Source organism: Malus domestica, chromosome 15, assembly GCF_042453785.1.
Source record: "Malus domestica chromosome 15, GDT2T_hap1".
NCBI classification, from domain to species: Eukaryota; Viridiplantae; Streptophyta; class Magnoliopsida; order Rosales; family Rosaceae; genus Malus; species Malus domestica.
This window is the reverse complement of record NC_091675.1, coordinates 36,147,069-36,158,635: the sequence shown is the minus strand read 5'-3', so window position 1 is coordinate 36,158,635 and position 11,567 is coordinate 36,147,069.

Here is an 11,567-nt window from a genome sequence, read left to right as displayed (position 1 = left end):
TGCTATAAGGGAAATACATGCCCAAATAGCAAAAGGAAAATTAAAAACAAAGAAGCACATTCCAACCAAAAGAAGGAAGAAAATTCCAAAAAAATGGCAAGTTTCAGCCAATTTGTGCAAGCAGAACGTTTTTGGTGTTAATTCAACTTTCTGAAGGCGTTTTGATGCAAGACCAATTGGAGAAGGAAGCTAAGTGGCTGAGGATCATTTTTTCCAAATTTCATAAGTTTCCCTAAAGCCAAACATTCCAGTTTTCAAAGTTATTCCCGCAGAAGTTGTTTTCTCGTCAGGATTGCGCAGCTGTAGGAAAATGCAAAGTTGAAGTCTTTCCCGATTTTTTCATAGTGGCGTGCGATATATGCCTGAAAAGATAAGGGATAAGTCTCTGTTTCCCATATTTTTATGGAATTTTCCAGAAAAGAAATCAACCTCAAATTGGGCGTGCAAGTCAGATGACATGTTTCCCAAAACAAAAAAGGGAAAGAAAAAATACCTCCTTGCTGTGGGGATTCAAAAGAAAAAGAAAAACCCCTCCTTGCTGTAGGAAATCAAAAGGGAAAGAAAAGCTCCTTCCTTGCCATGGGAAATAAAAAAAAAGGAAAGAAAGATGTCTTTCTTGCCATGGAATCAAAACAAGGAACAAAACATCTCCTTCCTTGCCGTGGGAAAAAGAAAAGAGGAAACAAAAAAATTCCTCTTTGCCGTGAGGAAGAAAGAAGGAAACAAAAATGCACATCCTACTTACCTAAGGACAAGCATTAAATCTTTCCAAAACCTTGAAGGAAATCACCAAAGCTTTCCAACACTTTGAAGGAAGTCACCCTCGTTACCAAAATTGAAGGGGATTCCTATTGAAGGAAGGAAAACATTTTTCCTACAACCACAAGGAAAATTTCAAAATGCACCAAATGTATTTTGTCAAAGATTATGGAAAATCAAATACGCACAATAAGTATGTGCCGATTTATCCATTTTCAAAATTTCTTTCAAGATCAATCCTCTACAGCCCTTGAAGAAACAAATTTCATTTCTTTCAAGATCAAGCCTCTACAACACTTGAAGAAACAAATTTCATTTCACTCAAGATCAAGCCTCTATGGCCCTTGAAGAAAAATTTCATTTCATTCAAGATCAAGCCCCAATGGCCCTTGAAGGAATGTTTCGTCCAAGAAATACGCCTCAACTGCCCTTGACGAAATTCATGATTTCAATTCAAGTTCAAGCCTCTACAGCCCTTGACGAAATTCATTATCTCAATTCAGGATCAAGCCTCTACGACCTTTGAAGAAATGTTTCATCTAAGAAATACACCTTAACGGCCCCTGACGAAATTCATCATCTCAAGTCAAGAAATACACCTCAACGGCCCTTGAAGAAATGTTTTGTTCAAGATCAAGTCTCTATGGCCCTTGAAGAAGCAAGCTAATTAAAGATCAAGTCTCAACGACCCTTGAGTTAGAACATTCACATTGCAGGACTTCAAAACACGTTTCCTACATGTGACAAGCACATGCTTACAACGCGCCTTGAAGTGGGGACATTTGTAGACATGTAAATTTCATTGCATACAAATGATGCATCACAAAGCTCCACGTGGCATATGATTCATCATAAATGGACAAGTCATCAATGACATGTGGCACAAATCAAGCAAAGGAAATATAAAATCTTCCTAAAAATTGGTAGAAGGGTCTAGATTGGTCCTAAAACCGAAAAGAAAGTTAATGCATCTTCATAAAACAAGCAAGAATTGAAGACTGCTCATAAAATAGGCAACAAGGCCTCATAATTTCGGCCTAGGGAGTAAAGTGGCTGAAATTAAGACACATAACTGCCCTAAATTCTCCCATAAATGAATTAAGACATAAATCAAAGCCAAATCCACCCAAAGGCAAGCCTTGAGAAGCCTATAAATACAAGGTCCTCCCATAAGTATAAGGGTAAAAAATTCTACATTGAGAAGAACCTCTGCACAAATCTTTGAAGACTAATACATTGCCAAAGCTCTCTTTGAAAAACGTGCAACCAGCGTTAGTTCGACCAAAGCCGAAGCATTCCCTTGAAGAATAAACAATCACTTGTGCCGATTCGTTCAGGACTTTGTTACATGCTCAAAACATGTAACGACGTTCGATTCAAAATCAAGTCGCCAAGACCCTTGAATCAACTAAATCCTGCATCAACACTACCTTTGCCTCAGCGCTAAACCTGAGGTGAAGATTATCCAAGCATTGTTTCAAGCTCAAAACTTGAAGTAATTGTTCAATCATTCATCCGAGATCAAGTCATCGCAACCCTTGGATCAATAACCTATGCATCTACATCAAATTTCAAGATTGAATCAGAGAAAAATTGTAAACAGAGATTGTAACCTACAAATTCAAATCAATACAAAAATACTTTGTACACGTGTTCTCGTTTCATTCGTTACAGAATTTTCGTGTTTACAGAAGTGGCAACTAAGGTCTGCTTGGTTAAACTCCAAGATATTGTGGTACCTCTAACTGTAGAGACGTATCCTGTTTAAGAGTGCACCTTGTACTGGATGGATAAGTACCATGCGTTAGCATAACCAATAAGGCGGGAATCGACTGGAGAACCAAGGAGGGCTCTTGAGGATTTGTAAGGATAGAACAAATGCAAATTCATCGTACCTTTGAGGTAGCTGAATATGTCTTCTAACACCTGTCCATTGTTTGTGTGTGGGCGCGTGATTATATCTTACCAACAGATTGATAACAAATGAGATGTTAGGTCTAGTGCACTGAGCTAAGTCCAATAAAGTGCCAATTGCACTTATATATGGAACTTCGGTTTCCAAAATCTCTTCCACGTCCTCCTTAGGATAGAAGAGATTTCGTTTTGCATCTAGCGATCAAACGACTATAGCAGTACTCGAAGACTTCGCTTTATCCTCATTAAAACAATGCAACACCTTTTAGGTGTAGTTCAATTAATGTACTAGGATTCCATCCAAACAATGCTTAATCTCCAGACCGAGACAATATCGAGTTTTCCCAAGATCTTTCATCTCAAATTTCGAATTCAGGTGCGCGACAGTTTTCTCAAGCTATTCAGAAGTCCCAATGAGATTCATGTCATCGACATAAACTACAACAATCACAAATCCAGAATATCACTTTCACATATCCCTAACTAATCAAATACTCACTTAGACAATTATACCACATCCGCTCGAATTACTTCAATTCGTAAAGTGAACTCCTCAATTGAATGGAGTGGGTGTTCCGTGGTCTAGAATTATTTGATCCAATCAATGTAAGTCCTTCAAGAACTTTCATGTAGATTTCCGTATCAAGATCCCCATAGAGATACGTGATTACCACGTCTATGAGCTGCATATCCGTTTTTCGGGAACTACCAAACTGATAAGGTAGCGAAACATAATCACATCTATATGGGAGAATACATTTCATCATAATCAATCCCAAGACGTTAAGAGAAGCCTTTCGCTATAACACGTGCCTTATATCACACTATTTTATTCCTCTCATTACACTTTCTTACGAAAACTCACTTGTGGCTAACAGACTTCACATGTGGCGGTGTAGGAATTACAAGCCTAAACATATTGCATTTCGCAAGTGAATCGAATTCGACTTAGATTTCTTGTTTCCAGTTTGACCAATCAGTTCGACGTCGACATTCATCAACAAAACATGGTTCAATTTTATCGCTCAACATGATCTCAGCGGCTACTGCATATGTTAATGCATCATCCATTATCATCTCATTTTTATTCCAAACATCATCCAAGCTAGCATAATGGACTGAAGTCTCTCAATTCTCATGTGGTGAATTCATCTCTTCTAAGACGCGTCCATAGTTTAGAATTTCCTCATGCGTTGGATAGAATGAGTAGGCGATAGTCAGATTCCCGATAGGCTAATTGGCACACTTTAATTTCAGACTGGGTGATATGGGGATCTAAATGAGACAATGTAGGAGTCGTCCATGATAATTTGCGCCGTTCTTCTGGAATGTTGACGTTCTTATCTCCCTTTAACAATGAGAAGATTGTCTCGTAGAAATGACTCAAAGGCTCTAAGTGACGAATGATAGAAAGAAATCATAATCAACAGAGACTCTCATCCTTCTCTGATGGCCCATTTTTAATACATAAGGGCGTCACAATCATCACATAGACCATGCAACCGAAAACACCCAAATGCGAGATGTGTTGAGTGCATAAAGTTATACTTTTACACCCTCTTTTACTTAGGTTTTTTTACTTTAAATCTCTATGCATCACAAGGTATTTTGTTGTTTGTATTGTATTTTAGGATGAAAGTAAGGACTTGAAGAAATCATGTTATTTTGAATATTTTAAGAGCCTAGAATGGATAGTTTGAAGCCCAATTTGCCCAAGATCCACTAGTAAAGGCCCTTGTAGAACAGGCAACTTGCGAGCTTTTCCCCGAAGTGCTCAGAATGAATTAGAAAATGGGCCATATATGCTTGGAAAACCCTGGAAATCTTCTTTCTCATGGTTTTTACAACTTATGATTCGGAGGTTTCGACAAGAAATTATGACAAAATAAAGAGGAGTTGTTCAGTTACAAATTCTGATAACAACTAGTTTTCAGTTACTCTTATACTAAAAGCTGATTGTAATGAGCTATAAATGAGAGTTAATTTAAGGATGTAAATGTGTCAGATGTTAGAAAACTCCTAAACCTTTTAATAGGAGAAAAATACATAGAAGGAGAAGAGGAGAAAAAACAAAAAATACACAGAATCTAGAGAGAGCAAGAGTCTTCAACCTTGAGCAGTTTTTAGGGTCTAGCCTTCCTAACTTTTTATGTATTTTGTTATGTTTTTAATTCAGAATATGGATACTTAGGGCTTCATGATTGAATTAATGTTATGATGCAGTTTTAGTTTATCAATTTCATTTGCAACCTAGAATCAATTTTTTGTCTCAATTGTTTCAAGCACATATTTTCAAGCTTAGCTACCTTGTTAATGTTGCTTTCTATTGAGAATGATAAGGATGACTACTGCCACATCTTCTTTCATTCCTTAGCAACATGTGGTTAGGTTTAAAACTAATCATGTAAGCTGATTCCATGAAAATCTAGGATAAATGCCATGCTCTAGGGTTCATATGATGTTCATAATCCTCTTTGTTCTTAATGAGTTTCTAGGTGCTAAATATGTGTATATGCCATGCTAGGTTGCACCTACAAATAAAAGTTTGATGTATATGTCATGCATCTAACATGCAAAGAAAGTGAGAATTCATACAATCTAGTTATATGCCATGCTAGATATGTGAACATCTTAGTTGTGCATTTGATATGGATAAGTTAAAAGATCATCTCATTCATTCATGAATGTTTAGGGGAAGGCCTTAGATCATTTTAATTCAAATTTATGTCCTAAAAATGTTTCTAACCTATTTCATGTCTTAGGTTTATTTTTAGATAGTTCTAATTTTTCCCTTTTCTTTTTGTCTTTATTTCTTTTCCAAAATTACTTAAACCCCCCAATTTTAAATCATAGGAGTTGTTAACTGATGCTAATATGTAATAGTCAAAGGTTTTACTAAGTTGTTTATCAGTCCCTGTGGTTTGACACCCTTACTTGTGCCACTATATTATCCTTATATTTGCACTCGAAAGGAACTTCAACAAGATGTTAGGCTCGTATCTAGTAACCAACTCAAGCGCATAATAAGGTTAGGCTGCGACAGGTCTCAGGTGGGCCAACATAGCTGCTTGCAATATTGCATGACCCCAAGTAGCGATTAAGAACTTGGTACGTATGACCAATGACTGAGCAATCATTTGAAGATGCTTAATGAAATCTTCTGCCAGGCCGTTCTGGGTATGAACATGGGATACATAATGTTCAACTTCAATCCCAACCAACATGCAATAGTCATCGAAAATTTTTGATGTGAATTCTCCAGCATTATCTAATCAAATAGATTTGATTAGATAATTAGGGCGGTAAGCCCTGAGCTTGATAACCTGAGCCAACAGTTTGGAGAATCTAGCATTTCATGTGGACAAAAGGCACACGTGTGACCAACGTGTAGAAGCATCAACCAATTCCATAAAGTATCTAAATGGTCTGCAGAGTGGTTGAACTGGTCTACAAATGTCCCTGAATCCTTTGTAGCAAAGTAGGAGGATCCGAACGAATCTTGTCATAAAAAGGTCGAATGATGAGCTTGTCACGCTGTAATTTTTTTTAAGAGCATGAATTAAAAGGGTAACTTAAATATAATAACAGGTGAATGTGTAAGTAATTTACATAGTCATTACACATAAAAGAAATAACAACAACTCCTCAAAAAGTTTTAAACTATTTACAAGCAGTCTCTTCCAAGTCAACCATTGTCTTATATGATTAATCTTATTAATGTTTTATGAGTAATGCAAGATTGTATTTCTTTTCTATCCAACCTGTTAATATATATATTAAAAACAAACAGACTTGCATGTCGTGGTATGCATTTTACCACTCTGGTCCCTAGTGCTTTTAAAAATAATCCCCATATAATATCCAAAGTTCATAAACCTCTTTTGCTATTCATCTTATCTAATTCATTAATCTCCAGCCCAAATCACCCACATCGACGATTTATCCTGCTGATACCCTATTCTAATGTGCATATCGGGCTTGCCTCGAACTGGTTTTACAATGAATAGATTCAACTACACAAAAGTTAATTTCCATATTTTCCCACAACCCAAGTAACTCCTTTTACTTCATTGACAATGATAATGATCATGCTAGTATAAATATACGACATGTATAATTTATCACATTTAAGCTAATAGTTAAAATATAGCATGTTAACATATCAACATTTCACGTAATACAAATAACCCATGTAATTAATTAATCCCTAAATTTCCCCTACCTCAAATCTAAAGCCATGCACTACACGAGTAAAGCACCTCAGTTCTTATTCCACAAGTACTTTTTCCGCTTATCTCCTCTACCACTCTCTTACTCACTTTCTACGTAATGCATGTATTGCATGAGGCTCTGTGTTATAAAAACAAGGAGTGTTGCTCCTATTTATACTACCATGAGGCGGCTCCAAAACTTAAGGACTAAGGAAATATATAATAATATATACATAAGGATTGGATGAAATGATGACTAAAAACAAAGTAAAACAAGGGGTGGATAAACATAGGTTAACAAGTAGCTTGGTAAAACAGGTGGTACACATAAGCACTTGACAAATGGCTAAATGAATGTATGAGAATTCGACACTTGTTTCTTAGGTGTCTATCAAGATACAAGAGTAACAAAGGTTTGTCACAAGGTTGCAAGAGGTGGCTGGTAAAAAAAAAGAAAAAAGAAAAAAGAACTCATATTGATCTCTTTCTCCAAATGGAGGTGTACAATTGGACAAGCGCAACTTAGAAAATGAATAGGATAATAAAACTAAGTTCTAAGTAATGCACGTATGGAGGCTCCCATGCATGTAATTATATTTATATAGTTCTACAAAAAAATTAATACATAATAGTTTATGAAAACATTTTGAAATAACTTTCAGAATACATGATCTTACAATCTACCCTACTTAAAAGAAATTTCATCCTCGAAATTTAAAACTTACCGGTGTCGAAAAATAATTGACACACCCCGACCGAGATCGAGGCATGCTGGCCGTCACGTGGGGGTGACGTAGCCATGTGCACAGTGCAGAAGCAATAAAGATAAGAGTTATACGAATAAATAAACACCGAAACCTACTAAGGTGCACTAATAAATAGGAAGTGTTAGGAGTGAGATACAAAAGTAAATACTCTGAATCATAGCATAGAAAGTCTAGGTGCAGTCTAGTAGGACAAATACTAATTATACAGTACCAGAAGATGTCCTACAAATATTTTATTATGTCAGAACCACCGAAATCCTCGATGCCACCAACAGCAAGCTTACCTAAAACCTGGAGGGGCGCAAAACAAAAAACGTGAGTGGGCAAAAATAAATGTTTTACAAAACCATTTCATTTCTCAAAAGTTCTAACCCCTCGCCGTAAAACATGTATAATTTTTCCAGAAATAAAATATAAACAAATGCATAAATATATAAGTAAATATCTCAATTCAAATCATGCTTCACATATTCATAACCATAAGTATGCCATGCCAAGATATAACAGAATAAGTAATTTAGGTGAGAATAAATTCATGGAAAATAACATATTAGCCGGAACCCTTGTAAAAGTCTGTATGGCTGAATTCGTAGCTCATTAGTCAATCTAGCCAGAGTCACTATAATGACCTATACGGCACTACACTGCACATAAGTCGGAACCACTAAAAAAGGGTATGTGCGACAAGACTGGGTGTAATATAATTATGCTCAATACTATTCTCTCATGATAGCTGGGCGATAAATCGCTAGTCACCTATGAGTCGGAACCACTTATGATGGTTTGTACGACAAGATTGTGCACCTAAATTGAATCCAATATGAGCATATGGTACTGGAGGTGACATTAATAACATGCATGTACTCTATCTTTAGCTAAATCACAATCACCCTAAGTGCAAGTTTATGAGCTCAATGTTTCTCAATTAATCACAACCGTTAATCACATTCACAATTCATAAACTCACCTGGGCTTACATGAGCGTCCACAGTACCATTATATATTATGCATCATGTATCAACTCATATACAGAATATAAATTTATATGCATGGCATTTCAATGCATACCTTCATTTATACGCATTTTTTGGGAAAATATCAAGTATATAAGTATATACTGAAAACCAAAAGCCCATTCACTGGAATGTTGAACGGTCGTAGCCCCTGAGTCACCCTTAACTACGCTCGTCCTCAGGATAAGCCTCCCTTATATGCGAAATAACTATAAAAACGTTAATTTAAAGCACATAACCAATACTAGATAATAACTTCTCATACATTCCTCAAATGGGATGTTTGAATATACCAACGTGATCTACATAACCTCACGAACATCCCTATATTTTTAGAAACATTTTTCGACCACTCACGCGCCGGCAAAGGCACGGCAACACGCGCCACCCACGCGCAGGGACCCTAATGGAATCCCTTAACCCCGTTAGGAATATTCCTTTAAACAGTAACGGAATCTGTTAAACTAACCAACGCCTTAGGAATATTCCGTCATCCCCTACCTCAGAACTCCAGCGACCGTCGCAGGCGTCGGAAACTGGGAAATTCTTTAAACCTTCATTTCTCGCCCATTTCTCAATCAAATTTCACGAATTATATACCAAAATGAAGCTTAAGACAAGTAGAACAAACCTTTACCAGTTTTAGGACCTAAATCTCACGGAATCTCGCTGGAAAAATCCACGATAATTCGGCCAAACTTAAAACTCGTCGTTCTCGATACTCCGACGTCCAAATTCTTCCAACGAACCACTCCTAGCCTCATGAGGACCTCCTTAAGCTACCTATAAGCTTGAAATCCCCAAAAACATGTGATTTTATGTTTGCATGAATAGTACCTAAATCGGAGTTCGAGAGAAACTAGGGTTTTCGAAAGAGTTCTTACCTAAAAATGGTACCATTCAACTCGTATGAACTTCAGGAACACGATGGAGTCATTTAAACCCTCGATCTCCAAACTTTCTGCTAGATTTGTTGTTCGTCCGTACGGGAGAAAGGAGGGAGAGTGAGTCCGAGGGAAAGAGAGCACAGGAAAGAAGAGAGAGGAAGGGTTTGTATGTGTGTGAGTGGTCCACGTGGGTCACCAACCAAAACCATAAAAACTAAGTGCTACTTTGGTCCAAAAATTAAGGAAAAACATAAGTTTGGACCACCCCTAACATGCATAATACACACCACAACATTCACGTCCAAGGGTAAAATAGTCAATTCACGTCATCGATAATTTATTTCAGGACGTGCTGTGACAATCTACCCACCTTATAAAATTTTGTCCCCGAAATTACACACAACCTATACATCCACTAATAATCATAAAATAGATGTGGATATATCTCTTTCATCCGGTCCTTTGTCTCCCAAGTAACTTCTTCAACTTAATGATTTCTCCACAATACTTTAACCAAATGCACTGTCTTATTCCTCAGCTCCTTATCTTTCCAATCCAAAATAGTCACTGGTTCCTCATCATAAGTCAAATCCAAATTAATTTCCAAAGGTTGATGAGGAATCATAAGTGAAGGATCTGCAACATAATGATGAAGCATTGAAACATGAAACACATTACGCACCTTAGACAACTCTTGAGGCAACTCAAGCCTGTAAGCAACCTCACTGACTCGCTCGATGATCATATATGGTCCAATATACCTAGGACTCAACTCGCATTTCTTTCAAAATTGTACAACACCTTTCCAAGGTGATAGCTTCAGAAATACCCAATCACCTACATTATACCTCCGGTCAGTGGTATGCTTGTCTGCTAAACTCTTTTGTTGATCATGGGCCACTTTCAGGTTAGACTTAATTACCTGAACATTTTGAGTAGTCTCGTCCACAATCTCAGGGCCCACTAAAACTCTTTCGCCAACCTCTTACCAACATAATGGTGTTCGACAAGACTTGCCATAAAGTGCCTCAAAAGGTGCCATACCAATACTTGAATGGTAACTGTTGTTGTAGGCGAATTCCATCAAATCCAAACAATCATGCAAACCATCACCAAACTGCAGCACTGAAGATCTCAGCATATCTTCTAATGTCTGAATGGTCCTCTCAGATTGCCATTTGTCTGAGGATGATATGACGTACTATAAAGTAATCTCGTACCAAGAGCTTCCTAGAAAGCTACCCAGAACTTGGAAGTTAATCTAGGATCTCGATCTGAGATAATATTAACTGGAACACCATGGTACTTCATAATCTTCGATATGAATAACTTAGCTAATCGACTTAATGAATATTTCTCCCTCATTGGAATAAAATGTGCTGACTTAGTAAGCCGATCAACTATCACCCAAATGTCGTCATAACCATTCTGTGTACGAGGAAGCTTGTACACAAAGTTCATAGTAATATTTTCCCATTTCCACTGTGGAATGGGAAGTGGCTGCATCAATCCAAACGACTTCTTCCTTTCAGCATTAACCTGTTGGCAAATGGCACACCTACTCACATATTTAGCAATTTCTCTTTTCATACCCGGCCAATAATAAAATGGTCGAATGGTATGATACATCTTGGTACCTCCTGGATGCATTGCATACGCTGAAATATGTGCTTCATCAAGGATTTCCTTCTTTAACTCTGCGTTATTCGGTACATACATTCTACTCTCCTGCATAAGCATACCATCAGTTTCTCGAATCTTGAAATCTTTCTTCTTCCCCTGATTCGTTGCTTGAATTATTTCATGGGTCTCTTCATCATTCATCTGGGCCTCGAGCACATGATCAATTAAAATTTGCCTAACTTGAAAATTTACAAGCAAGGCTTCCTCTCGATGTTCCACTCCTAACTCCACTCTAGTGGACCTCAAATCCACAAGAAGAGGAACATGACAATCATAGATGACATTAAGTCTAACTGGAGTCTTCCTACTAAATGCATCCGCCACTGCATTTGC